Raw genomic sequence first — 25985 nt, 5'->3', positions numbered from 1 at the left:
TTTCTGCCACCAACATCAATCAATTTCTGAATATACCTGTGTGTAAGTCCAGGAAAAAGAGCAAATTGTATCCACAAAAAAGTAGTGATGTGTAATTTAAAGTTCAAATTGTTTAGTCAAATCCACCAAACGCAGCCAAACCATGGAAATGGTGTGGATATTAAAGCCTACGACAGGATACGACAGTAGCCTGTTTCTTTTCTTTCTCTCTCTGTCTTTCTCTAATTGGAGAAATACACTTCATTTACATAGTGGTGGGGGACCCTAGAGCCTGGACATGACATCTCATATGGGTGTTTCCCACTTTACATCACATCACTAACTGGTGCTTGTTGCCAAGAGGAAAAACCTGTCTCACAGCACATCCTTGCTGTTAGAACCGGTTTGTGGAGTTTGGGACTAAGGTTCTATCTGCGTTCAGGTGAAAATGTAGTTATTGACATAGCCTTGTTCTGTTCAGTGTTCTCTACCTATATTAATACCACAATTTATGTTAAGTTCAAAAGATACAAATTACTGACACCATTCTAACCAATGAGTGTTCAGAACTTTATCTCAGAATCCTCTTTTTGCAGATACAACCTTATATTCCCAAGCTCTCGTAATTGTTTGTCTTGTCGTAGCCTAGGCTAATGCTGTCTGTCTGCCTGTCCGTTTGTCTGTCAGGTGAACTTTAGAGTGTAATGCCAGTTTCAATGCTGATAAACAGCACACGCCTACACAAACAATCTCTACAGTTTGTTTTAATCGCTTTGGTACTATTTTCACAAGTATGTGGTACATTTTCACAAGACTTAGTGCAAAACTCCAAACGGGTCACACTTGTAACGCAACCAGTCTTTCATTCAAAACCTGTCATTGTGCATTTAGATTGTAAACATCTCTACCACACACCCATTGATTCAAAATATACGTTTATTGTGAAATGTAATGAGAACATTGGTTTAATCAAATAAAATGTTATTGTAGACCTTACAGTGAAATGCTTACCGTAATTTCCGGACTATAAGCCGCAACTTTTTTCCCACGCTTTGAACCTCGCAGCTTAAACAATGACGCGGCTAATATATGGATTTTTCCCGCTTTCCAATTTAAAAAAAAAAAAAAAAAAAAACACATTCTGTGACGTGCTCAGTTTTTTGGCGGCATGAAGCTTTCATTAGACCAATGAAATTGCCGAACGGGTTAAGGTCAAACAACTTTTTTGTTTACTGTTTAGATTAAATCGAGCGCTCTCAAACTTCCCATCATTCTGATTACGGTAGTCATTTTGTCACCCTCATCATGGCAAAGACACAGAGAAATGCACATGATGCAGATTTCAAGTTGAAGGCGATTGATCTGGCTGTTGGAAAAGGAAATAGAGCTGCTGCACGGGAGCTTGGTCTTAATGAGTCGATGATAAGACGTTGGAAACAGCAGCGTGAGGAATTGACTCAGTGCAAAAAGACAACTAAAGCTTACTGCTAATTTTTAATTTTTTGTTACAAGCCGTGTTTTGTTAAAGCCTATTTATTTTTGTTACAAGCCGTGTTTCGTTAAAGCCTGTGTAAAGTTAATTTGTTTCAATGTACCGGTAGGCACCTGCGGCTTATAGACATGTGCGGCTTATTTATGTTCAAAATAAAAAATTAAAAAACATTCAGTGGGGGCGGCTTATATTCAGGTGCGCTCAAGAATAAGAGATAAAAGTAACAAGTAATTAAAGAGCAGCAGTAAAAAATAACAATATATACAGGGGGGTGCCGGTACAGAGTCAATGTGCGGGGGCACCGGTTAGTTGAGGAAGTATGCACATGTAGGTAGAGTTAATTAAAGTGACTATGCATAGATGACAACAAAGAGTTGCAGTGGTGTGGAGAGGGGAAGGGGGGGGATGTGCATAGTTTGGGTAGCCATTTGACTAGATGTTCAGGAGTCTTATGGCTTGGGGGTAGAAGCTGTTTAGAAGCCTCTTGGATTTAGACTTGGCGCTCTGGTACGGCTTGCCATGTGGTAGCAGGGAAAACAGTCTATGACTAGGGTGGCTGGAGTCTGACAATTTTTAGGGCCTTCCTCTGACACCGCCTGGTATAGAGGTCCTGGATGGCAGGAAGCTTGGCCCCAGTGATGTACTGGGCCATTCGCACTACCCTCTGTAGTGCCTTGCGGTTGGAGGCCGAGTAGTTGCCATGCCAGGCAGTGATGCAACCAGTCAGGATGGTGCCGCTGTAGAACCTTTTGAGGATTTGAGGACCCATGCCAAATCTTTTTAGTCTCCTGAGGGGGAATAGGTTTTGTCGTGCCCGCTTCACGACTGTCTTGGTGTGCTTGGACCATGTTAGTTTGTTGGTGATGTGGACACCAAGGAACTTGAAGCTCTCAACCTGCTCCACTGCAGCCCCGTCAATGAGAATGGGGGCGTGCTCGGTCCTCTTCTCCTGTAGTCCACAATCATCTCCTTTGTCTTGATTAGTCATCACCAAAACACAACATGATATCGTTTCAATTTAGTCATTTTAACTATCAGTTAATCCAAAAGCAAACAATGCAGTATATGTGTTTCAAATCGCCCTTAGAAGTTCTGAAAGTAATATGCTAGAGTATAGTAAATTACAGTAGATTACACATTTTTCACATTAGGCAATACACTTACATTACCCAACAACATTGACAGAAAGTCTATAATTTTCATAATATCTATCTATTGTGTAATCTAAAGTGAAATGGACACGCAGGGATACCTGGTGCCTCTTCAAAAGGCAGGCGATTGTTGGTAGGCTGATGGATGCTACATTGGCAAAGGTGTCATTGTTCTCCTCAATGGCCTGCTTTATTTTTGACAGCCATTTGTCATTCCTGGCTCTCACCATTTCCACCACGGACCTCTCCTGCTCGTCGGTCAGCACACAGCCACGGCCACCACCTGTCACGCTCGTCGTAATAGATGGACCAAGGCGCAGCGGGTACGTGAATGCTCATTTTTATTAATCCAAAACAAACACGAAAAAACGATAAACGGACGACAAAACAGTCTTGTAGGCAACCCACAGCAATACAAGAAACAATCTCCCACAAACCCCAAAACAAACATACTCCTAATTATAGGACCTTCAATCAGAGGCAACGATAGACAGCTGCCTCCAACTGAGGGCCCCAACAACAATTAGCAAAACATAGAAATACAAACGACTAGACAGAACATAGAAATAAACTAACATAGAACAATAACCAAAAACCCCGGAATACATAAATCTAACACTCCTCTACATACACAACCACCCCGAACCATATAAAACAAATACCCCCTGCCACGTCCTGACCAAACTCAAATAACAAATAACCCCTTTACTGGTCAGGCCATGACACCACCATGGGGTTTTTATGTCCATTTTGAAGGTAGAACAGAGTGTACTATCAATAGAACAAAATGGCTGCGGTCTGTGCATATTTGTAAACAACAGCTGGTGCACGGAATCTAAGGAAGTCTCTAGATTTTGCTCGCCTAAAGTAGAGTATATTGTGATAAATTGCAGGCCACACTACTTCCTAGAGAGTTTTCAAGCTATACTTTTTGTGGCTGTTTATTTACCACCACAGACAGATGCTGGCACTAAGATCGCACTCAGTCAGCTGTATAAGGAAATAAGCAAACAGGAAACCACTCACCCAGAGGCGGCGCTCCTAGTGGCCGGAGACTTTAATGCAGGGAAACTTAAATCAGTTCTACCAAATTTCCATCAACATGTTAAATGTGTAACCAGAGGGAAAAAAATTCTAGATCACCTGTACTCCATACACAGAGACGCGTACAAAGCTCTCCCTCGCCCTCCATTTGGTAAATCCAACCACAACTCTATCCTCCTGATTCCTGCTTACAAGCAAAAATTAAAGCAGGAAGCACCAGTGACTCGGTCTATAAAAAAGTGGTCAAATGAAGCAGATGCTAAACTACAGGACTGTTTTGCTGTCACAGACTGGAACATGTTCCGGGATTCTTCCAATAGCATTGAGGAGTACACCACATCAGTCACTGGCTTTATCAATAAGTGCATCGAGGATGTCGTCCCCACAGTGACTGTATGTAAATACCCCAACCAGAAGCCATGGATTACAGGCAACATTCGCACTAAAGGGTAGAGCTGCCGCTTTCAAGGTGCGGGACTCTAACGCGGAAGCTTACAAGAAATCCTGCTATGCCCTGCGACGAACCATCAAACAGGCAAAGCGTCAATACAGGGCTAAGATTGAATCATACTACACAGGCTTGGATGCTTGTCTTATGTGGCAGGGCTTGCAAACTATTACAGACTACAAAGGGAAGCACAGGCGCGAGCTGCCCAGTGACACAAGCCTACCAGACGAGCTAAATCACTTCTATGCTGGCTTTGGGCAAGCAACACTGAGGCATGATGAGAACATCAGCTGTTCCGGACGACTTTGTGATCACGCTCTCCGTAGCCGACGTGAGTAAGACCTTTAAACAGGTCAACATACACAAGGCTGCGGGGCCAGATGGATTACCAGGACGTGTGCTCCGGGCATGTGCTGAACAACTGGCAGGTGTCTTCACTGACATTTTCAACATGTCCCTGATTGAGTTTGTAATACCAACATGTTTCAAGCAGACCACCATAGTCCCTGTGCCCAAGAACACAAAGGCAACCTGCTTAAATGACTACAGACCTGTAGCACTCACGTCCGTAGCCATGAGGTGCTTTGAAAGGTTGGTAATGGCTCACATCAACACCATTATCCCAGAAACCCTAGACCCACTCTAATTTGCATACCGCCCAAACAGATCCACAGATGATGCAATCTCTATTGCACTCCACACTGCCCTTTCCCACCTGGACAAAAGGAACACTCATGTGAGAATGTTATTCATTGACTACAGCTCAGCGTTCAACACCATAGTACCCTCAAAGCTCATCACTAAGCTACGGATCCTGGGACTGAACACCTCCCTCTGCAACTGGATCCTGGACTTCCTGACGGGTCGCCCCCAGGTGGTGAGGATAGGTAGCAACACATCTGCCACGCTGATCCTCAACACTGGAGCTCCCCAGGGGTGCGTGCTCAGTCCCCTCCTGTACTCCCTGTTCACCCACGACTGCATGGCCAGGCACGACTCCAACACCATCATTAAGTTTGCAGACGACAACAGTGGTAGGCCTGATCACAGACAACGACGAGACAGCCTATAGGGAGGAGGTCAGAGACCTGGCCGGGTGGTGCCAGAATAACAACCTATCCCTCAACGTAACCAAGACTAAGGCGATGATTGTGGACTACAGGAAAAGGAGGACCGAGCACACTCCCATTCTCATTGACGGGGCTGCAGTGGAGTAGGTTGAGAGTTTCAAGTTCCTTGGTGTCCACATCAACAACAAACTAGAATGGTCCTATCACACCATGACAGTCGTGAAGAGGGCACGACAAAGCCTATTCCCCCTCAGGAGACTAAAAAGATTTGGCATGGGTCCTGCGATCCTCAAAAGGTTCTACAGCTGTAACATCAAGAGCATCCTGACTGGGTGCATCACTGCCTGGTACGGCAATTGCTCGGCCTCTGACCGCAAGGCAGTACAAAGGGTAGTGCGTATGGCCCACTACGTCACTGGGGCTAAGCTGCCTGCCATCCAGGACCTCTACACCAGGCGGTGTCAGAGGAAGGCCCTAAAAATTGTCAAAGACCCCAGCCACCCCAGTCATAGACTGTTCTCTCTACTCTCAAATGGTTACCCAGACTATTTGCATTGTGTGCCCCCAACCCCTCTTTTTACGCTGCTGCTACTGTCTGTTTATCATATATGCATAGTCACTTTAACTATACATTCATGTATATACTATCTCAATTGGGCTGACCAACCAGTGCTCCCGCACATTGGCTAATCGGGCTATCTGCATTGTGTCCCAACCGCCAACCCGTCTTTTACGCTACTGCTACTCTATGTCGATCATATATGCATAGTCACTTTAACCATATCTACATTTACATACTACCTCAATCAGCCTGACTAACTGGTGTCTGTATGTAACCTCGCTACTTTTATAGTCTCGCTACTGTATGTTAACTGTTGTTTTATTTCTTTACCTACCTATTGTTCACCTAATACCTTTTTTGCACTATTGGTTAGAGCCTGTAAGTAAGCATTTCACTGTGAGGTCTACACCTGTTGTATTCGGCGCACGTGACAAATACACTTTGATTTGATTTGATTTGTAAGACTACTGTTACATGTTTTGTGAACTTACATGCATTACAATATGTAATTTACTGTAAATGTAATGGTAAAGTATAGTGCATATCCTGCAGATGTACCGTTTCTTTTGGCAAAATGTTTTTATGATGTAATTGACAGTTGATCTTTTCAGATTGGAGTGAACTAGTCTGGCAGCCTCTGCCATGGTAAGGCCTCTGTTTACCACATGGTCAACAACAATGGCCCGGACTTCATTAGACACAACAATCAATCAATCAATGAATCAAATGTATTCATAAAGCCCTTCTTACATCAGCTGACGTCACAAAGTGCTGTACAGAAACTCAGCCTAAAACCACAAACAGCAAGCAATGCTGGTGTAGAAGCATGGTGGTTAGGAAAAACTCCCTAGAAAGGCGGGAACCTAGGAAGAAACCTAGAGAGGAACCAGGCTATGACGGGTGGCCAGTCCTCTTCTGGCTGTGCCGGGTGGAGATTATAACAGAACATGGCCAAGATGTTCAAACGTTCATAGATGACCAGCAGGGTCAAATAATAATAATCACAGTGGTTGTAGAGGGTGCAACAGGTCAGCACCTCAGGAGTAAATGTCAGTTGGCTTTTCATAGCCGATCATTCAGAGCATCAGTTCCCTACCGTCTGCCTCCCTCTCTCTGATGTCCACCTCTTTGACGGGGCCCATGCCTACCTCTTTGACCTCTTTGACAGGGCTCATACCCACTTCTTTGACCTCTTTAATAGGGCCCATGCCCACCTCTTTGACCTCTTTGATGGGGCCCATGCTCACCTCTGACCTCTTTGATGGGGCCCATGCCCACCTCTTTGACCTCTCTGACGGGCCCCTTGTCCACAAGATTTTTGATTTATACCTCTCCCTTGCTGTCTATCCTGCTCCATGTTGAAAGAATATGCAAATGTTCACACACACCCTTTTATATGGTGACCAATTGTGGTTACCACTATGTGAAATCAATAAGCAATATTGAGTAGTCATTATGTATGGTTATCTTGTATCATAGATGTAATTTAGATGTTTATACTTTACAAACAAACATTTTATTTCTGCAGTACTCAAAATCCATATTACTGTAGTATACAAACCAGTGTCACGACTTCCGCCGAAGTTGATTCCTCTCCTTGTTCGGGCGGCGTTCGGAGGTCGACGTCACCGATCTTCTAACCATCGCCGATCCATCTTTCATTTTCCATTTGTTTTGTCTTGTTTTCCCACACACCTGGTTTACATTTCCCTCATTACTTGTTGTGTATTTAACCCTCTGTTCCCCCCATGTCTGTGTGTGAAATTGTTTATTGTTAAGGTTGGTACGCTTCCGGCTGGTTTGCGGCGGATTTTGTTTGATACCCGTGCTTTGCGGCAGCCGGTACTTTGTACTTGCGTTTTTGTAGTTTGTGCTACCTCACTTGTTCGTTGGACATTTGTTTTGTGACGCAGTTGCGTCATTTGTGATTAAACACTGATTAGGTTTGGTGAAAAAGTTACTCTGTGATTTTGTGTGTTGTACTTAGTTGAAAATGTTCTAAAAGTTTTTTTTTAAAACTGCCTTTTTCATGATCTGTTTTGAGTTTTGTACTAAGAGTTGTGAAAATGTACCACATATTTGTTAAAATAGTACCAAAGCGATGAAAGAAAACTGTAAGCTCGCACTTTCCATTTCTCTCTCACTGGAGAGAAACATTTAAAGAGTCCTGTAATAATAAGGAAACTACAGAGAGAAAACACACACACATTGCAATTGTTAGTAAAGTTACGGCTCCTCCTCTGCAGTGCAGGGGCGGTTCCTCCTGCAGGCAGAGGAGGGTCGTTAGTGATTGGAGCTGGTGTGATTGGAGCCACCTGGGCTCAGGGTATTAAACTGCTTCACTAACCTCTCTCTCTCCCTGCTCCTCCAGGTATGATCCTGTTTTGTTTGTTCCTTTGTAGGTTTACTTAGTTTCCACTCAGTCATGTTCACACACACAGATTCATGCATCCAAGCACTTTACATACACCCTACATTATGACATTTCCACACCTCATTCCTTTTTTCTTTGTTTAAAGTTAATAGTTTTGTTTACAATAAAGAACCTTTTGAATTGGCCTATACCTGTTGTTGATGTCCCCTCATTTTTGCCACAGGCTATGAGCCGGCCTGTGACAAAAGGCATGAATATGAAATGTCTGTTTAGCGCTTCACTGTCATTAAAAGTGATTATTAGTGACATACAAGTGGCATGACGTGGCTCTTTCTGGGTGTAGATTGTGGCTCCCCCCCTCTCACTCTCTCACACAACCAAGTTCTGTTCTCAGGTCATAAAATGCTGGCGGAGACTCTCTCCCCCTGGTCATGCAGAGAGAGGGAGACCACAGAGTGAACAAAGGATTTCACTTAGCCAAACTCCTAAATCCCCAAAATGGGAGAATTAAACAATATGTCCACTTTTGAGAATGTGGGAAGGGTCCGTCGACACTTAAGGGACAGGTATGACGAGTGTTTCATTTGGTGACCTCATGAATGTGTACATTTCTCAATTATGGGGTTTGCATCTAATTCTTGTATAAAATGAATGAGTAAAGATGAAACTATTTGTAAAATGATATGTGATGTTAACCTTTAATTTGAGAGAATTGTATTCCCTGTAAAGTTGAACTAGTCAGTGGCCACGCAAACGGACCGACGATTCCAACAAAGAAGACAACAACATACGGGCGTAAATATATTTATTGCAATTTTTGCCGAATGAGCGGCCGATCATGTGCAAAGGATTAGCATTTCAATAATATAATTATCCAGTGTGTAGTGAATCTATTTTGTCTTTCCCGCTCCTTTATCGGTCTTCACCCCCTTTCCCTTGTCCACCAAGCCGCCATATCAGCTTAGCCCACTAGGGAATCTTCCCTATCATTTTTAGTAACCAATACCTTGGTTTGTTTGTTTATGCATTTCTGTGATTATTTAGTTAGTTAGTAAATAAATTAAGCCAATTGGTATATGGATGATTCATGGTTTAGGCTGGTTTCGTGCAGATAACCAAGAATTCTACAACATTTGAAATGAGACTGATGTAAGGTAAAGAATAATTAATTAATAGAAGTCTAATTGATCATATATTAAAATATCTGAAGAGTTATATTCGGAAAATGATAATTTTGTAATCTAAAGATTTTCCGTGGTGCCCCAACTTCCTAGTTAATAAAATGTACATGATTAGTTTAATCACATAATAATAATTACAGAGAATTGATTTGATAAAATAAGTCTTCACATTTAATGATAGCCAGAGACACGACACAAGCAGTGGTGGAATAAGTACTCAATTCTCATACTTGAGTGTAATGTGTATGTTGGGAGTCAGGAAGCAAGTACAAGGAGTGAATCATTTAATAAATAAACTAACGTGGAAAGCATGAAACACGAAAAGCATACAGACATGAAACACGAACAGAGCCAATAACGCCTAGGGAAAGAATCAAAGGGAGTGGCAGGTATAGGGAAGGTAATCAGGAAGGTGATGGAGTCCAGGTGAGTCTGATGAGGCATGGTGCGCGTAACGATGGTGACAAGTGTGCGTAATAAGCAGACGGGCGACCTCGAGCGCCGGAGAGGGAGTATACGTGACAGTACCCTCTTCCTGACGTGCGGCTCCAGCCACAGGATGCCGACCAGAGGTTCCCAGAGACCAGGACTGGGCCGATCGCTTCTGCTGAGGTGTGAGAAACTGTCGAGCTGGCTGAGGCATGGGAGCCTGACGAACCGGCTGAGGCATTGGAGCCTGATGAACCTGCTGAGGCATGGGAACCTGACACCACCGCCGTTAAAAGTTACATAAAGGCATGAATATGAAATGTCTTTTCAGCACTTTACTGTCATTAAAAGTGATTGTTAGTTAGTAAAGTTACATAAAGGGATGAATATGAAAGGTCTTTTCAGCACTTCACTGTCATTAAAAGTGCGTGTGTGCGATTGTGTGTGCGTGTGTTTTTGCATGTGTGTGTGTGTGAACATGAGAACGAGAACGAGAGAGATAGAGAGTGTGTGTGTGTGAGACAACCTTATCCTTTCAATCATTATCAGTGATAACTAAGAGTGCAGTGAGATCCCCCACTCCTCAATCAAACATAAGACCCTATTTATGACAGCAACACACACACACACACACACACACACACACACACACGAATGCTGTTGAAGAGATAAATATATAGTATAGTGTAGAGAATCATTTTACCATCTAAACCACTTTGAAATATTTTTTCAATTAACAAAAGTATTGTCTTTTCAGCTGTTTGAAACTGGTGTACAAAACCTAAAATAAAAGATGCAAAAACTAAACTTAAGACAGGGAAGCATAGAAATAGAAACATTTCTATGTGAATTCGGTTGGGTCACCCAAGATGCTACATATTGCAGCTTTAAGTAGAATGGGCTTTGTAGGTTATATCAGACTCCTTCACCCATGCTGGAGGGTTGCTTTTGCTTGTTTTGGGTTTCTGCTACTCACTCAGAGGAATCTCATCAAACTGTACTGTGCATTCCCCACAGACTTTAATAAATTCATAGATTTCAATAATATATAACAATATATGCCATTTAGCAGACGTTTTTAAGTGACTTACAGTCATGCGTGACACAATAAATGCAATAGTAATTTTCATATTAACATTAGCATTTTAATAGGCTATTTAGATAGGCCTACATTATTCTCTCGTCAAGACTAGGTAACATCTAATAATAATTTACTAATAATTTATTAATCTTCTACAGTGATTTTCATGATAGAAATCTCAGTGCTTCACAAGAAAAAAAATAAAACAAACAAGCAATATATCATGAGAGGTCAGGTCAACCAATAGAGGACAAGTCTTTGAATGCTGCATCCTCTGCAGATGGATCTGACCAAATGACGCAAGATTTTAGTTCAGGGTTATCCAAAATAGGCCTACGTTGAAATGACATTTTAAACCTGACTTTTATTATTTGTGTGTGTGTGTGTGTGTGTGTGTGTGTGTGTGTGTGTGTGTGTGTGTGTGTGTGTGTGTGCGTGTGCGTGTGCGTGTGCGTGTGTGCATGCGTGGAAATGTGGACTGAGGCAATTTGAAAATGATCACTAGGAGAGGGGACTGAAGAACTAGAAAGAGAAAGAAAGAGAATTCCAATGAGAGCGTGGAGAAAGTAGAACAGGAGAGAGAGAGAGAGAAAGAGCCAGACAAAATAATACAATTACAATGAAAACTCCTGCGTAAAAGAAACAGGAAAAACCACCACCAAAAACAAGAGACACCCATCAAACACCCTGCTCTACTCCTGACACCTGTACGTTTAGAAAAGAGGGTGGATACCAGACCATTCTGATGAGATCGGAGGCTTTGCAAGAAGAAACTAAAATCCCAGAAGCTGTTGCTGATGTAATAATAGGCAGGATTCCATTGACCTGGGTTTATTAGCAACCTGGTCTCAGAGCATTTTGTATTATTCTCTATGTAAATCTGATACAATAGATTTAGCATGATATGTTACGTTTCGTATGGTATGTATTAATTTGTGAATTTCCATCACCCTTTTCGTATGATATGTTATGAATTTATAAAACATACAATATTTTACGAATTTGCAAAATGTACAATATGTTATGAATTTTGCTAAGCATTTGACATATTACGAATTCTAGGTTAGGGTAAAATGTAGGAGTTAGGCTCATGAGTTAAGGTTAGGGGAAGGCTTAGATAAAAGGGTTAAGGTTAGGGTTCGGGGGAGGTTTAGCTAACATACTAAGGAGTTACAAAGTTGCTAAAAAGTAGTTAGTAGTTGCAAATTAAAGGTTGCAAATTAGCTAAAATGCTAAAGTTGTCCATTATGAGATTTCAACTCACAACTTTTAGGTTACTAGATATTCCTGTTATACACCCACCCAATGTAACCATACCAAAAGTAACATATCATACTAATTTCAGTATTTCAGATGTACTTTTACTATGTTACGTCTAGTCTATGAGACCAGGCTGCGATTCGACAAAAGCAATGAAGCAAAAACAAAACGTTGTGTAATGGAAACAGCATATACAGAGCATACGGAAAGTATTCAGACCCCTTGACTTTTCCCACACTTTTTTACGTTACAGCCTTATTCTAAAATTGATTAAATGCATTTTTCACTCATCAGTCTACAGAGAGTACCCCATAATGACAAAGCATAAACACTTTTTTAGAAATGTTTGCAAATTTATAAAAAATAAAAACCAGAAATACCTTATTTACATTAATAATCAGACCCTTTGCTATTAGACTCGAAATTGAGCTCAGGTGCACCCTGTTTCCATTGAACATCCTTGAGATGTTTCTACAACTTGATTGGAGTCCACCTCTGTTAAATTCAATTGATTGGACATGATTTGGAAAGGCACACACCTGTCTATATAAGGTCCCACAGTTGACAGTGCATGTCAGAGCGCAAACAAGCCATGAGGTTTAAGGAATTGTCCTTAGAGCTCCAAGACAGGATTGTGTTGAGGCAAAGATCTGGGGAAGGGTTCCAAAAAATGTCTGCAGCATTGAAGTTCTCCAAGAACAAAGTGGCCTCCATCATTCTTAAATGGAAGAAGTTTGGAACCACCAAGTGTCACGACTTCCGCCGAAGTCGGCTCCTCTCCTTGTTAGGGCGGCGTTCGGCGGTCGACGTCACCGGTTTTCTAGCCATCGGCGCTCCATTTTTTCATTATTCCATTTGTTTTGTCTTGTTCCCTGCACACCTGGTTTACATTCCCTAATCACACTGCATGTATTTATTCCTCTGTTCCCTCCATGTCTTTGTGTGAAATTGTTTTTATTACGTGTTTCATGTTACGCGCCAGGCTGGGTTTTCCCCTGAATTCCGTGGTATTTCACAAAGGATGTTTAATTGTTAAACATTTGCTTATTTTTGTGACAGCTTCGTGCCTTGCACTTTTTACCTTTGGCTGGAGGTTTTGACGCAGTGGCGTCTGTATGTTTTATTGCCTCTGCCTAAAGAAAGTGTGCGCCTGTTCACAACTCTCTGCTCACCTGCACCTGACTCCTCCACCAGTAGCGCACAACCTTTACACCAAGACTCTTCCTAGAGCTGGCCGCCCGGCCAAACTGAGCAATCGGGGGAGAAGAGCCTTGGTCAGGGAGGTGACCAATAGCCCGATGGTCACTCTGACAGAGCTAAAGAGTTATTTTGTGGAGATGGGGGAAACTTCAAGAAGGACAACCATCTCTGCAGCACTCCACCAATCAGGCCTTTATGGTAGAGTGGCCAGACGGAAGCCACTCCTCAGCAAAAGGCACATGACAGCCCACTTGGAGTCTGCCAAAAGGCACCTAAAGACTCTCAGACCATGAGAAACAAGATTCTCTGGTCTGATGAAACCAAGATTGAACTCTTGGCATTCTGGAGTAACCCTGGCACCATCCCTATGGTGAAGCATGGTGGTGGCAGCGTCATGCTGTGGGGATGTTTTATGGCAAATATTAGTTAATTATTGCATTCTATACATGCTGGCTTTCATTGGCTATACCTGAGACATGAAACAGACACAGTAGGTTGGAGGACATACAGGCTGTCGCCAAATGCATTAATGCGCAATTTGTCTAAATGGGTAATGGAAACACTTTATCTGATACTGTAGGTTTTTGCGAAAAATTGGTGTGACATCATTACGTCCAGCTGTTTTTATGGACACAAGATACTGTAGTTAAATGGAAACGCACCCTAGCAGGCAATTGTCACATCTATTTTCTATGCAAACTTTCTAAATGTCAACAAAGAAACACTGGACAAGCTAATGGAAACATAGCAAGTGACATGATGTCTAGTGGCTTCTGGCACACGTCTACGGTGTCGGTGTCGGTATTGGTTCGAATCCAGGTAAACTACTGCCCTTTGACACAACCTTTCCCCGCTGCCATCTGTTCAGTAAAATCTGCAAATACCTTTACAAAATATTGCTGCGAGCAGCAGCTATAGCAAGCAGCTGTAGCGTCTAAACTCAGCAACAACAAAAAAAAACGGACCTTTTTCAGGACCCTATTTCGTAAAAATCCAAATAACTTCACAGCTCTTCATTGTAAAGGGATTAAACACTGTTTCCTGTGCTTGTTCAATGAACCATAAACAATTAAATGAACATGCACCTGTGGAACTGTCATTAAGACAAACAGCTTACAGACGGTAGGCACATAAGGTCACAGTTATGAAAACTTAGGACACTAAAGAGGCCTTTCTACTGACTCTGAAAAACACAAAAAGAAAGATTCCCAGGGTCCCTGCTTATCTGTGTGAACGTGCCTTAGGCATGCTGCAAAGGGGTATGAGGAATACAGATGTGGCCAGGGCAATAATTTGCAATGTCCGTACTGTGAGACGCCTAAGACAGCGCTACAGGGAGACAGGACGGACAGCTGATCATCCTCGCAGTGGCAGACCATGTGTAACAACACCTGCACAGGATCGGTACATTCGAACATCACACCTGCGGGACGGGTACAGGATGGCAACAACAACTGCCCGAGTTACACCAGGAACGCACAATCCCTCCATCAGTGCTCAGACTGTCCGCAATAGGCTGAGAGAGTCTGGACAGGGCTTGTTGGCCTGTTGTAAGGCAGGTCCTCACCAGACATCACCGGCAACAACGTCGCCTATGGGCACAAACCCACCGTCGCTGGACCAGACAGGACTGGCAAAAAGTGCTCTTCTCTGACGGGTCGTGGTTTTGTCTCACCAGGGGTGATGGTCGGATTCGCGTTTATCGTCGAAGGAATGAGTGTTACACCGAGGCCTGTACTCTGGAGCGGGATTGATTTGGAGGTGGAGGGTCCGTCATGGTCTGCGACGGTGTGTCACAGCATCAACGGACTGAACTTGTTGTCATTGCAGGCAATCTCAACACAAGGAAGACATCTTCCTCCGTCATGTGGTACACTTCCTGCAGGCTCATCCTGACATGACAATGCCACCAGCCATACTGCTAGTTCTGTGCGTTATTTCCTGCAAGACAGGAATGTCAGTGTTCTGCCATGGCCAGCAAAGAGCCCGGATCTCAATCCCATCGAGCACTTCTGGGACCTGTTGGATCGGAGGGTGAGGGCTAGGGCCAGGGCCAGTGCCATTCCCCCCAGAAATGGCAGAGAAATTGCAGGTGCCTTGGTAGAAGAGTGGGGTAACACCTCACAGCAAGAACTGGCAAATCTGGTGCAGTCCATGAGGAGGAGATGCACTGCAGTACTTAATGCAGCTGGTGGCCACACCCGATACTGACTGTTACTTTTGATTTTGACCCCCCTTTGTTCAGGGACACACTATTCAATTTCTGTTAGTCACATGTCTGTGGAACTTGTTCAGTTTATGTCTCAGTTGATGAATCTTGTTATGTTCATACAAATATTTACACGTTACGTTTGCTGAAAATAAAAGCAGTTGACAGTGAGAGGATGTTTCTTTTTTTGCTGAGTTTATATAGCCCCACTGATTTACCATTTGGGCACCATGGCGCTATTGTAGTGATAAGTATGAAGTCTTACCTTCATCAATCGTCTCACTGTGGATTGTGTGTGTGTGCCATTCGGACGGTAAAATGTATTATATTTTAAGTAAGTATATTTTTTTACTAGATGCGACACAAGCAGCAAGACATCATGGATGAGAATGGACCATGATAAATTACTATAGATAGATAGATAAATAGATCGATTTTGAGACATAGCTAAACTAAAATAAATCCAGTGTACCAATACCAATGTAAAAATACAAAAACAGCACATCACACCCAGAACATTTCCTGAATCCCACCTGGCCTGTCAGAGGTCAAGATGGAGCTACATATTGCTTACACCTATCCAATACTTCCAGATGCACACAAGTTCCCATGGGCTAGGGGTTGATTTGGGTTTCAGGGATTAGTGCCAATGGACCAAGACCCTGGGCTCTTAGTCCAGTTTCAGATCAAGACTGCATTTATGGGCGTTTGAGTGGTTTTAAGGCCAACACCACAATAACAAGAGACTACATCTGCTATAAAGTATAGTTGGCCTGTCTATACTTTGGTTAGTAGGGATCAGGCTTTCCTGACCTGTCTTGGCATGTAGGACATTGGTCACCAACCCTGTTCCTGGCTTTTGTTCCAGCTAAAACTATGAGGACGAACACTATGAGGACTAACACTATGAGGACTAACACTGGAGGGCTTGTAAAGGATAGGCTTGACCTCAACCTGCTTACCCCACGACTCTACAGGACCATGGTTGAATAGTGTGTACCGTCCTACATAATATGCTGAGAGCTGTTGCAGGTATGCATAATATATCATTAATATGCAACATAGCTACAGGTATACAGTAAGAGCAGGTATATTAAGTAGGCTACTTATTATAGGCAGGGTTGGATGGTCATAAGTTACCTTGGCTTTAAGGGGGAGGACAATAGCTGCACTTGCAATGTCATCGTAAGGTAAGACCAATAATAACTATTAAGACCAGTAATAACTATTAAAACCTGAAATGTTAAATTGTAGATATGTTGCATGATGTATCTGATCACTTACATTTGTATCTAATAATATTTTCCTCTCTATGAAGGAATTCCTGAGCCAAGTAGAGAGGAGGCTCGTCTAGAGGAGTTGCATTATACTCTCCTGCAACCTGCCTCACCCAATGTGGTACGGATCTGCTATTTTTTATACTTAAGAACCGGAACCCCCATCAAAAGCTAGCCAGCTAACTGGCTACTAGCTAGTAGTCAGTTAGCCATTGCTAGGCCCATCTGCTAGGCCCATCTTCCGGCTAGCCGAAGAGGCCCATCACCAACTCCTTGGGCTACAATACCTGGACCCCGCCGACCCATCACGACTGGACTACCGACGTTATTCCGGCCATCGCGACGTCCCCTGAATGCCCACCCGCTAGCCTGCTAGCCGCAGCCCGCTAGCTGTCTAGAGCACATCGGACTGTTAGCTTAAGAGGCCCATCGGACAAATTCTTTGGCCACTATACCTATTTTGCCAATTGGCCTGGTTTACCACACAGAGCCCTGCTGATCCGTCCTCTGAACCGGAACCCCCCAACAGAAGCTAGCCAGCTAACTAGCTACTAGCTAGTAGTGAGCTAGCCACTGCTAGCGGTCATCAGCTACCTTTAGCCCGGACAACTCTCGCCAGTCTGCACAGCGCGAGTCAAACCAGAGCAAATCGGACTTATTTTCCCCATATCTCCGGATTACTACCGCAAGCTCTGAACCTTTTTTTCCCTCTTCTTCCTCACCTGGATCATCGCAGCTAGCTAGCTAACTCCTGGCTAACGTTTCTGTCCTGAAGCAAGAACCATTTAGCCTGGAGTTAGCCTTGCTAGGCCCATCTGCTAGCCTACTAGCTGCGGCCCGCTAGCTGTCGAGAGCATATTTGACTGTTAGCTTAAGAGGCCCATCGGACAAATTCTTTGGCCACTATACCTATTTTGCCAAATTGGCCCTGCTGATCCGTCTGCCGACGTCAAAGCACGAGGGGGCCACAACAGACCTTCTTCCATCGCAACGTCCCTCAAAGGCCCTTCTGCTCGCTTGCTAGCCCCGGCCCGCTAGCTGCCTGAAGCCACTCACTGGACTCCTATGATCACTTGGCTACGCATGCCTCTCCCTAACATCAAGATGCCTTGTCCATTGCTGTTTTGGTTAGTAATTATTGCCTTATTTCACTGCAGAGCCTCTAGCCTGCAGAGCCTCTACACCTGCATTGCTTGCTGTTTGGGGTTTTAGGCTGGGTTTCTGTACAGCACTTTGAGATATCAGCTGATGTAAGAAGGGCTATATAAATACATTTGATTTGATTTGCCTTAGTTAACACTTTAGTTCCACCTCCCACACATGCGGTGACATCACTTGGTTTAAATCTGCTCCTTTTACTCTCTGTTCTGAACGTACTAGACGGCCAGTTCTTTTAGCCTTTAGCCGTACCCTTATCCTTCTCCTCCTCTGTTCCTCTGGTGATGTGGAGGTTAATCCAGGCCCTGCAGTGCCTAGCTCCACTCCCATTCCCCTGGCGCTCTCATTTGTTGACTTCTGTAACCGTAAAAGCCTTGGTTTCATGCATGTTAACATTAGAAGCCTCCTCCCTAAGTTTGTTCTATTCACTGCCCTAGCACACTCTGCCAACCCGGATGTCCTAGTCGTGTCTGAATCCTGGCTTAGGAAGACCACCAAAAACCCTGAAATTTCCATCCCTAACTATAACATTTTCCGACAAGATAGAACTGCCAAAGGGGGCGGAGTTGCAATCTACTGCAGGGATAGCCTGCAGAGTTCTGTCTTACTATCCAGGTCTGTGCATAAACAATTTGAGCTTCTACTTTTAAAAAGCCACCTCTCCAGAAACATGTCTCTTACCGTTAACGCTTGCTATAGACCACCTTCTGCCCCCAGCTGTCGCCTGGACACCATATGATAATTGATTGCCCCCATCTATCTTCAGAGCTCGTGCTGTTAGGTGACCTAAACAGGAACATGCTTAACACCCGGTCATCCTACAATCTAAGCTTGATGCTCTCAATCTCACACAAATGATCAATGAACCCACTTGGTTTTACACACTTGGTTTCAATTCATTATTTAACCCTCTATTTTCCCCATGATTTTTGTGCGTGATTGTTTTATGTATGTTCGGTCCGATATTGTGGGCTCGGTATTACGACATGTTATTGCAATATTTGAGTAAAGTTACTTGTGTTATTCATCTCTGCTGTCCTGCGCCTGACTCCTCTGCACCAGCTACACCCAGACCACTACAGAATCACGCACCCAAAAATGGAGTCAGCAGGAGCAGACAACCCCCCTTTGGCGGTCGAGGAGCGCGTCATGCAGCATCCGACCATGTTGCAACGTCTCGGCACCGCCATGGATCGCGTGCTGCAGACGATGGACCAATGGGAGACAGGAGGAGTTGTTCCAGCGCCTCCACCGGCACCACTACAACAGGCACCACTGTTCACCCCTCCTTCACCCGGTCCCAGTGGGATTCGGCTCTCGCTCCCGAGGGAGTATGATGGGACGGCTGCCGGATGCCAGGGGTTCCTACTCCAGCTGGAACTCTACCTGGCGACCTTCCACCCGGCACCTTCGGGACGTGAGAGCGTGTCCGCCCTCGTCTCCTGTCTCTCAGGAAAAGCCCTGGAGTGGGCCAACGCCATATGGGGGGAAGGAGAAGCGGTGTTGGACCATTACACGGAGTTCACCCGCCGCTTTCGGGCAGTTTTCGACCACCCGGCTGAGGGTAGAGTGGCGGGTGAATGTCTGTTCCACCTGAGGCAGGGGACGAGGAGCACACAGGAGTTCGCCTTGGACTTCCGGACCCTGGCCACCAGCGCGGGATGGAACGACAGGGCCCTGATCTATCACTACCGGTGCAATCTGCATGAGGACGTCCATCGGGAGTTGGCCTGCAGGGACACCTCTCCCACGTTTGACCAGCTGGTGGACCTGTCCATCCAGCTGGATAACCTGCTGGCTACCCGCGGACGTCCGGATCGGGGCCTGTCAGTTCCATCCCCCAGCACCACCGCTCCGACGCCCATGGAGCTGGGAGGTGCTGCGCTTAGGGCGACCGGAGGAGGGGCCAGTCCCTGTACCATCTGTGGCCGCAGAGGGCACACTGCTGGTCGGCGCTGGGGAGGTTCCTCTGGGAGTCAAGGCAGCAGGCAGGGCATTCGCATGTCACCCCAGGTGAGTCGGCACCAGGCTCACTCAGAGCCCCCTGTTGCTCACATGTTTTTGTTTATACATTTTCCTGAGTTTTCCCCGCATTCCCAGCATAAGGCGCTCGTAGATTCAGGCGCAGCTGGGAATTTTATTGACAGAGCATTTGCTCATAGTTTAGGGATCCCCATTGTTCCTGTGGATATGCCCTTCCCTGTGCATGCCCTAGATAGTCGACCACTAGGGTCAGGGCTAATTAGGGAGGCCACCGCTCCACTGGGCATGGTTACGCAGGAGGGTCACAAGGCGAGAATTAGTATTTTCCTTATTGATTCTCCTGCGTTTCCGTGGTGCTGGGCCTACCCTGGTTGGCCTGTCATGACCCCACCATTTCGTGGCAACAGAGGCTCACAAGGGGTGGTTACGAAAGTGCTCGGGGAGGTGTTTAGGGGTTTCCGTCGGTGCTACTATGGTGGAAAGTCCAGACCAGGTCGCCACTGTGCGCATCCCCTCTGAATATGCCGATTTGGCTCTCGCCTTCTGTAAGAAGAGGGCGACTCAATCATCGACGGGGGGATTGTGCGATAAATCTCCTGGTAGACGCAGCACTTCCCAGGAGTCACGTGTATCCCCTGTCACAGGAGGAGACGGTGGCTATGGAAACATATGTCTCCGAATCCCTGGGGCAGGGGTACATTCGGCCCTCCACTTCACCTGCCTCCTCGAGTTTCTTTTTTGTGAAGAAGAAGGATGGAGGTCTGCGCCCGTGCATTGAGGTATCAACCAAATCACTGTGAGGTACAGCTACCTGCTGCCTCTCATAGCCAGTGCGATCAAGTCAATGCACGGGGCGCACTTTTTCACAAAATTGGAGCTTACAACCTGGTGCGTATCCGGGAAGGGGACGAGTGGAAGACGGCATTTAGTACCACCTCAGGGCACTATGAATACCTTGTCATGCCGTACGGGTTGATGAATGCTCCATCAGTCTTCCAGGCCTTTGTAGATTAGATTTTCCGGGACCTGCATGGGCAGGGTGTAGTGGTGTATATCGACAACATTCTGATATACTCCGCTACACGCGCCGAGCATGTGTCCCTGGTGCGCAGTGTGCTTGGTCGTCTGTTGGAGCATGACGGGTCAACTCTTTTCTCTTTTCTTAATTGACTTGCCTAGTTAAATAAAGGTAAAAGAAAAAATATTGGATCTTGGTCGTCATCTTGGCATCCTGCTCATCCTCTTTGCATCCTGGTCATCATCTTGGATCTTGGTCATCATCTTTGCATCCTGGTCATCTTGGATCTTGGTCATCTTCTTGGCATCTTGGTCGTCATCTTGGATTTCGGTTGTCATCTTGGATCTTGGTCGTCATCTTGGCATCCTGCTCGTCATCTTTGCATCCTGGTCGTCATCTTGGCATCCTGGTCGTCATCTTGGCATCCTGGTCATCATCTTGGCATCCTGGTCATCATCTTGGCATGCTGCTCATCATCTTTGCATCCTGGTCGTCATCTTGGATCTTGGTCGTCATCTTGGATCTTGGTCGTCATCTTGGCATCCTGGTCAGCCCCCACGGTGTGTGTGTGACCAACAAACAAACAACAACAACCTCGACTTAAATTCCTTACATTCATACACATAATGTTATAATGCAATACAAAACAGCAAGTATCAGAAGTTTTTCCACAAAGGCACAGAGTTTTTCCTGGTCAAGACAGTTCTTATTGTGTTTTTAATCAACTCCTGAAACCTCCTAAGGTCTAAGGGGCCGGAGCTGGGTTTCTACTGAGCTAATTTAATTTGGCCTTACTGCTATTAGCCCATAGAACCACATTGAATAACGGATTCTTACAAGGAAAAACTGATGGGAAGTATGTTTTGAAGTGCCTATCTCTGGAAAACATTTATTGTGGAATTATCTGTATGCCTTTGACGTGGGAATGCCCCATTCATTTCCAGAGATTTTTTGTTTCGGTACCGGTCTTCATACGAGTCCCGTGACACTTGTGGGGGTCGTAGAGAGTCTTATCTTTCCATAGAGGGGTCATATTAGTGTGTAGCCCAAACAGTCTGACAAACAGCGCTGTAGCCCTGTCACGTTCCACCGCAGCTGCGGAAGGCCGATATCGGCGGATTTGGTGGATTGAGACACACGAAAAAACATATCTTAAATAGACAAACTTTGATTAAATACAATTTTCGGCGGGGGTGCGGACATCGACTCTAGGGAGTTTTAATACAGGTCAAGTGAGTTGTTGGTAAAACTGTGGGGGGGAAACGGTTCGCTTCTGAAGTTTTGCTTTGACTTATGTTTATGTGACGTGACACCCGCCTATGGATATTATTTCCTCATTGAAGAACCAACAAATGCCATTCTGTTCTGGTCGCTCATTTTTTTGTGTAACCGGCAGGAGCTTTCAGGAAATACTTCCTTATTGAGTATGTCGGATTCCTAGGGTAGTCTTGCTTTTAACAAGCACATTCATTACATGAAAATCTAGTGCACTGAAGTACAATTTGAAGTATTTGAAGTATTACATCCTACTATATTTATTGTAGCCTAAGTACAGTAAATAACCATTTTAAAAGGTATGCATTTAACGTACAGTTGAAGTCAGAAGCTAACATACACCTTGCCAAATACATTTAAACTCAGTTTTTCACAATTCCTGACATTTAATCCTTGTAAAAATTCCCTGTCTTAGGTCAGTTAGGATCACCACTTTATTTTAAGAATATGAAATGTCAGAATAATAGGAGAGATTGATTTATTTCAGCTTTTCTTTTTTTCATCACATTCCCAGTGGGTCAGAAGTTTACATATACTCAATTAGTATTTGGTAGCATTACCTTTAAGTTGTTTAACTTGGGTCAAACGTTTCAGGTAGCCTCCCACAAGCCTCCCCCTTTTTCCTCCAAACATAACGATGGTCATTATGGCCAAACAGTTCTATTTCTGTTTCATCAGACCAGAGGACATTTCTCCAAAAAGTACGATCTCTGTCCCCATGTGCAGTTGCAAACCGTAGTCTGGCTTTTTTATGGCGGTTTCGGAGCAGTGGCTTCTTCCTTGCTGAGCGGTCTTTCAGGTTATGTCGATATAGGACTCGTTTTACTGTGGATATAGATACTTTTGTACCCGTTTCCTCCAGCATCTTCACAAGGTCCTTTGCTGTTGTTCTGTGATTGATTTGCACTTTTCGCACCAAAGTACGTTCATCTCTAGGAGACAGAACACGTCTCCTTCCTGAGTGGTATAACAGCTGCGTGGTCCCATGGTGTTAACCTCTATGGGACCGGCGGGACGAATTCGTCCCACCTACGTAACAGCCAGTTGAATCCTGTGGCACGATTTTTAAAACGTTTGAAATGCTATTACTTCAATTTCTCAAACATATGACTATTTTACAGCTATTTAAAGACAAGACTCTCGTTAATCTAACCACACTGTCCGATTTCAAAAAGGCTTTACAACGAAAGCAAAACATTAGATTATGTCAGCAGAGTACCCAGCCAGAAATAATCAGACACCCATTTTTCAAGCTAGCATATAATGTCACAAAAACCCAAACCACAGCTAAATGCAGCACTAACCTTTGATGATCTTCATCAGATGACACACCTAGGACATTATGTTATACAATACATGCATGTCTGTTCAATCAAGTTCATATTTATATCAAAAAACAGCTTTTTACATTAGCATGTGACGTTCAGAAAAAGCATACCCCCCGCAAACTTCCGGGGAATTTACTAACAATTTACTAAATTACTCACGATAAACGTTCACAAAAAGCATAACAATTATTTTAAGAATTATAGATACATTACTCCTCTATGCACTCGATATGTCCGATTTTAAAATAGCTTTTCGGATTAAGCACATTTTGCAATATTCTAAGTACATAGCCCAGCCATCACGGGCTAGCTATTTAGACACCCACCCAGTTTAGCCTTCACCAAAATCACATTTCCTATAAGAAAAATGGTCTTACCTTTCCTGTTCTTCGTCAGAATGCACTCCCAGGCCTTCTACTTCAATAACAAATGTAGGTTTGGTCCCAAATAATCCATAGTTATGTTCCATCAGCGACGTTTTGTTCGTGCGTTCTAGACACTATCCGAATGGTAAATCACGGTCGTGCGCATGGCGCAGAATGTGACGTAAAATTCTAAATATTCCATTACCGTACTTCGAAGCATGTCAACTGCTGTTTAAAATCTATTTTTATGCCATTATTCTCGTAAAAAAGCGATAATATTCTGACCGGGAATCTGCAATTAGCTAAACAGCCGAAGGAAAATACTGCACGGGGTCGAATCGGGCACGCGCCTAATTCCATTGTCCTCTGATGGGCCACTTGGAAAAGGGGATTCTGTGTTTCAGCCTGAGGCTGCCTCGTCATCGTTCAGGTTTTTCCCGGGTTCTGAGAGCCTATTGGAGCCCTAGGAATTGTCACGTTACAGCTAAGATCCTGACTCTTCAATAAACAGAAGCAAGAACAACAACACCTTGTCAGACAGGGTACTTACTGCATGAAACCTTCTCAGGTTTTTGCCTGCCATAGGAGTTCTGTTATACTCACAGACACCATTCAAACAGTTTTAGAAACTTTAGGGTGTTTTCTATCCAAACCTGAACAATAATATGCATATTCTAGCTTCTGAGTTGGTGTAGGAGGCAGTTAAAAATAGGCACATATTTTTTCCAAAATTCTCAATACTGCCCCCTAGCCCGTAGAGGTTAATACTTGCATACTACTGTTTGTACAGATGAACGTGGTACCTTCAGGCGTTTGGAAATTGCTCCCAAGGATGAACCAGACTTGTGGAGGTCTACAATTTGTTTTCTGAGGTCTTGGCTGATTTATTTTGATTTCCCCATGATGTCAAGCAAAGAGGCACTGAGTTTGAAGGTAGGCCTTGAAATACATCCACAGGTACACATCCAATTGACTCAAATGATGTCAATTAGCCTATCAGAAGCTTCTAAAGCCATGACATCATTTCTTGGAATTTTCCAAGCTGTTTAAAGGCACAGTCAACTTAGTGTATGTAAACTTCTGACCCACTGGAATTGTGATACAGTGAATTATAAGTGAAATAATCTGTCTGTAAACAATTGTTGGAAAAATTACTTGTGTCACGCGCAAAGTAGATGTCCTAACCGACTTGCCAAAACTATAGTTTGTGGGCATTTGTGGAGTGGTTGAAAAACGAGTTTTAATGACTCCAACCTATCTATGTAACCTATTTATGTAAACTTCCGACTTCAACTGTACACTTAAAAAAAACACTGAGGTACAAAGTCAATGCAAGTACACATTTTGTAAGTATACTGTATTACACTTTAGAAGACATAAAAAGTATACTTTTTGTAAGTATACTAAAGTACACTTCTTGAGATATGAAAATCCATTGTACTCTCATAAAGTATAGGCTACTGCAGTACACCTTTCACCGCATAAAAATAGAGTACATTTTGGAAATACTTACAAATATCATTACATGACAATCCAGTATATTTTTGATAACTCCAATACACTGAAGTACAATTGGCAGTACACGCCATTGTAGCATATGTATTCTAAGAATACTGAAGCACAACTTTATAAGCTATGAATTTAAAGTACACTTTAAAAAGTACAAAGTTGATCCTACTCATTGTAAAGGGGCTTTGAGTCCTTAAAAAGGGCTATAAAAAGAGCAAAGAAATGGTGTTCTATAAATTCCATTTATAATTATTATTATTATTAATACTTTAAGTACAGATGAAATCAAATACATTTAAAAAATACTATTCATACTTTCATTACATTTGTAATACACTTAAAGATAGATTCAGCAATATGACGTAGAGGCACAAAGTAAACAGCACAGCGGGTCAATGTTCGCAAGCGTTCAAGTGCGGTGCTAAACTTCACTGCAGGTTTGGTTCCGTCGGTATCACGCTGTAACAGCATGAAGCAAATCCATTCACATGTGCAGTAGTCCTGCCTTCTCCAATGCTTTATCTACATTAGGCACCAGTTGTCTCTCATAGTCCCAGACCTTCTTGTCTTCATGCAGCTCCTCCTTGGTCAG

Source organism: Salmo trutta, chromosome 39, assembly GCF_901001165.1.
Source record: "Salmo trutta chromosome 39, fSalTru1.1, whole genome shotgun sequence".
Taxonomy (NCBI): Eukaryota; Metazoa; Chordata; class Actinopteri; order Salmoniformes; family Salmonidae; genus Salmo; species Salmo trutta.
The sequence above is the reverse complement of the archived record's forward strand: the minus strand, read 5'-3'. Positions refer to the sequence as shown.